Consider the following 5,000-nt stretch of genomic DNA (forward strand, 5'->3'; position numbering starts at 1 on the left):
AGATCCAGAAGTTTTTGAGAACTCCTACCTTCACCCCTCCCCTCCCCACACCTTCCCCACCCCCAACCCGCCCCCCGATCCTCCCACCCTCTTCCTATCCCGCCCCTTTCATCCTTTCTCTCTCGCTCCCTCTCTTTCTCTCTCTTAATCTCTCATTCTTCCTTTTTTTCGCTCGTTCTCTTTCGTTCTGTTTCTCTTTTTCTTTTTGTCTGTCTTTCTCGTTATTTCTCGTTATTTCTCTTTCTGTCTTGCTATCTCTCTCTCTCTCTCTCTCTCTCTCTCTCTCTCTCTCTCTCTCTCTCTCTCTCTCTCTCTCTCTCTCTCTCTCTCTCTGTTTCTTCCTTTTCCTTTCTCTTTCGCTCTCTTTTTACTATTTCTCTTCCCCCCTCTTCTTCATTCTCCCTTTTCTCCTTCCCCTCTTCACTCCCCATCCCCATCCTTCTCTTCCTCATACCCCTCCTTCCCCCTGTTTCCTTCCTTCTCCCCCTCGCTTTCCCTCCTTCCTCCTACACCATGCACCCCCCCCCCCCTCTTTCCCTTCCTCTCTCTCCCACCTTTCCGTCCTTTTCCTCCCACACTCCCTTACCCCTCCTTCTCCCACCTACCCATCACACTCCCTCTCCCCTTCCCCCATCCCCTCCCTCTCTCCCAATCCCCTCTCCCTCCTTCCTACTTCCTCCCCCTCCGGCCCCCTCCGCCCTTCTTCCTCCTTCCTCCCCCTCCGGCCCCTCTCCCTCCTTCCTCCTCCCTCTCTCCCTCCCCCTCCCTCGCCGCCTCCTCCGTGTGCACACCGCAACCACCGCCTGACATAGGGGAGAAAGGGGCCATCGTGCGCAGCTGGGTGTCTCCTGTTCACCGGACGGGGAGGGGGGGGTGGGGGTTGGCGAAGTCCGTTACCTCTAAAACTAGGATTCAATTCTTGCCATCTTAGTTCTGTGATATTTGATCCACTTATCGCCGAGGTAACGGGAAGAGTCCGATTGAAGAATGTTTATTATTTTCATTTAACATATCTACAGGTAATGAAGACTCTGGATCTTGACCCTAGACAAAGAGATGAGGTGTAGCTACTGGGGAGGGAAAATGGGTAAGGATGAAGATCGGCAAGCGAAGCCGACGTTACGGTGGAGGGAATCGGACGAGCGGCGGCGGGGCAGTCGCGTTGCTAGCCAGCCTCAGGAAGTGCTGTACACGGGCTTCACATGAGCCACGTACAGAGTCGCGTCGCCATGTACACAGGGTGGGAGAGGAAGGCACACGGTGGGCATATGCATTCTGGGGAGGAAATACTATGTTGGTGTGGGTGGGTATTTGGCCGACTTTTACGGTTATTTTGACGATGCTGGGGGATAGGAATGGTGGTTTTGTAGGCTTGATTACATGCACGGTTTTGAAAGATGAAAGTGGCGCTGGTACGGGCCGCGGATACCGGGTTTCAAGGGTTTGAGGTTTGGGCTGTTCTGCTCATGGGTCTCCGCTCTCGCTCTCTCTGCTCTCTTTCGCGGTCTCTCTGACTCACCCTTTCCCGCTCTCTCTCGCTCTCTCTCGCTCTCTCTCTCTCTCTCTCTCTCTCTCTCTCTCTCTCTCTCTCTCTCTCTCTCTCTCTCTCTCTCTCTCTCTCTCTCTCTCTCTTCTCTCTCTCCTTCTCCCTCTCCCTCTCCCCCCCCTCTCTCTCTCTCTCTCTCTCTCTCTCTCTCTCTCTCTCTCTCCTCTCTCTCTCTCTCTCTCTCTCTCTCTCTCTCTCTCTCTCTCCTCTCTCTCTCTCTCTCCCTCTCTCTCTCTCTCTCTCTCTCTCTCTCTCTCTCTCTCTCTCTCCCCTCTCCCTCTCCCTCTCCCTCTCCCTCTCCTCTCCTCTCCTCTCCTCTCCTCTCCTCTCCTCTCCTCTCCTCTCCTCTCCTCCTCTCCTTCTCCGTCTCCGCCTCCCTCCCCCTCTTTCTCTCTCTCTCTCTCTCTCTCTCTCCCTCTCTCTCTTCCTCTCCTTTCCCTTCCCCTCTCCCTCCCCCAGCCTCCCTCTCATACACAACGTAAACACAGAGTTTAAAATCTATTCGCCTCACCACCATACATGTTACCATGGTACTTCCCCGTCAAGTACAGCCCGACCTTTACGTAACCGCTGGCGTATCACATGATCTCTAGATAAAATGGTCATGAAAAAAATGTTCAAATATGATACGACAGTCCGGTGTGATTTTTTATTCGTTTTTCATTTGTTTTTTGTTTTTTCGTATTCTGTTTTTCTTTTATTATTATCATTATTACATGTATTTTTGATAATAATAATTTGATGATATTTGTATTATATTGTTGCCGTTAGTTTTACATTCGTGTTATTGTTACTACTGTTATTATTATAACTTTTTGCTCCCTTTGTTATTATTGTTGTTGTTGTTGTTATTATTATCATTATTATTATTATTATTATTATTATTATTATTATTATTATTATTATTATTATTTGTGTTTTGCTTCATGTTATAACAGTTTTTATTACTAGCAGTATTAGTAGCATCCAAACATCATTGTTATTAATTCAGAAGAGAATAAAAGCAATAAATATACCAAAGTCAAAAACTGGCCTCGTTTTAATGAGAAGGAAACGCAAGAATAGATAAAAAAGATAAATGAACGTGCGAAATAACGATGGTAGTCATGAGAAGCGAGTGAAGATAACGAGACATAGAAAAAAGGGGGAGATGTAAAAGAGATAAAGAAAAGAAGAAAAGAAAGTACAAGAATGGAGGACAGAGAGGGGGAGCGATGGAATAATAGAAAAGGGAGAAAGAGAAAACGAAAGAGTGAAAGAGAAAAAAGAGACGGACGAAAAAAGAAAGGAAAGGAGAGGTAAAAAAGGGAGAAAAAAAAAAGTGGAAAAAGTAAGCCAAGCGAAAAGGAGACGAGCGAAAGAATGAGAAAGGAAAAGAGAGGCGAAAGAAAGATGAAAATAAGGAGAGAGAGAGAGAGAGAGAGACCATGATAATAAGAAAAAGATAAGAGAAAGACACAGAATAAAATAGTGGACAGCACGTTATCGAAACAAAATTATAACATTCGAGAATATAAACAGAATGAAGAGACAGAGTGCGCGTGGTAAAGGGAGGAGAGGGATAGGGAGAATAGCCATGTACCTCAGGGTCAAACTTTCACGCATTTTGAGAAGAAAATTATAAGTATTGCCTAGTCCACGCATGCGAGGGATAAGAAAATCGCTGAGAGCATTTTTTTTTATCTTCATTTTTTGTCGGGATGTGGGGAGTTATGTGGATAAGAGAGATGCAGATAGACAGACAGACAGACAGACAGACAGAGACAGAGACAGACGGAGACAGACAGACAGAGAGACGGGGAACGGGAGGGAGAGAAAGAGAGACAGACAGACAGACAAACAGACAACAAAAGGGAGGGGGGGGGGGGGGCAAAGAGAGAGCAACACAGAGGAAGAAGAAGAGAGAGAACAAAATGATATAGAAAAGAGAATATACATATGCGTCCACCCCAGGGCGGGTCATCGGGTTTACGCATGTGTGTGTGTGTGTGTGTGTGTGCGTGCGTGCGTGCGTGCTTGTGTGTGTGTGTGTGTGTGTGTGTGTGTGCGTGCGTGCGTGCGTGCTTGTGTGTGTGTGTGTGTGTGTGTGTGTGTGTGTGTGTGTGTGCATGTGCGTGCGTGCTTGTTTGTATGTGTGCGTGCTCGTATGTGCGTGTGCATGTGCGTGCGTGCTTGTTTGTGTGTGTGTGTGTGTATGTGTGTGTGCATGATGTACACGAATATGCATGCATCTGTGAGCGCGTGACTGTGTTTATGCAGATGATAAACGTTAGTTATAGCAACCGTATAAACAAACCACATACGAACACAATAACGAGAAAGAGAAATTAAACCCACATGTTTCCAAACTCTTTTATTTTCGTGCTGTCGAAAAATTCACGATTTATTTGTCCTCAGGAATCAATAACATTCGAGTGCAAATAAAAAATAACTTGACGTCGATATCAGAATCAATTTCGTTTTTGTTTTATTTGTTTGTTTGTTTGCCCTGGTTACGAGCGCATTTATTTATTGACTGATAATGTGTTTTCGCTATTTTATTGTGATTATTCAATCATATTATTGTTGTTATTTTCACTATTATCATGTTACCTTTGTTATTCTGTTATTACTGTTACCAGTAGTAGTAGTAGTGATATCGTTTTTTTTTTTTTTTGTTATTCTCATTACTGTTATTATTATTATTTTTGTTATTTTTATCATTTCTATCATTATCATTATTATTATCATTATTGTTATTGTTATTATTATTATTATTATTATTATTATTATCATCGTTATTATTGTTGTTATCTATTATCATTTGTTGCCATTATCATTATTGTTATTATTATATCATCATCACCCCCACCACCACCATCCACCCCTGTCTCCAACACCTCCACCCTCACTCCCTACCCTTCCCCACCATCACCCCTACCCCCTCCCTCACCCCCTTCCCCACCATCACCCCTACCCCCTCCCTCACCCCCTTCCCCACCATAACCCCCACCCCTTCCCCACCATCAACCCCTACCCACCTCCCTCACCCCCACCCCCTTCCCCACCATAACCCCCACCCCTTCCCCACCATCACCCCCACCCCTTCCCCACCATCACCCCCACCCCTTCCCCACCATCACCCCCTACCCCACTCCCTCACCCCCACCCCTTCCCCACCATAACCCCCACCCTTTCCCCACCATCACCCCGTACCCACCTCCCTCACCCCCACCCGTTCCCCACCATCACCCCCTACCCACCTCCCTCACCCCGACCCCTTCCCCACCATCACCCCCTACCCACCTCCCTCACCCCCACCCCTTCCCCACCATCACCCCCTACCCCACTCTCTCACCCCCACCCTTTCCCCACCATCACCCCCTACCCCACTCCCTCACCCCCACCCTTTCCCCACCATCACCCCCTACCCACCTCCCTCACCCCCACCCCTTCCCCACCATCACCCCCACCC

General features: G+C 47.1%; 1 protein-coding gene across 12 annotated transcripts in view; it reads left to right on the forward strand.

Moving 5' to 3' along the window:
- LOC125039206 (sex-lethal homolog) overlaps positions 1-5,000 on the forward strand; it is a 103,058-nt gene that overhangs the window by 349 nt on the left and 97,709 nt on the right. The gene's annotated exons all lie outside the window — the stretch shown is intronic.

This window comes from Penaeus chinensis, chromosome 26 (assembly GCF_019202785.1).
Source record: "Penaeus chinensis breed Huanghai No. 1 chromosome 26, ASM1920278v2, whole genome shotgun sequence".
Lineage (NCBI taxonomy): Eukaryota > Metazoa > Arthropoda > Malacostraca > Decapoda > Penaeidae > Penaeus > Penaeus chinensis.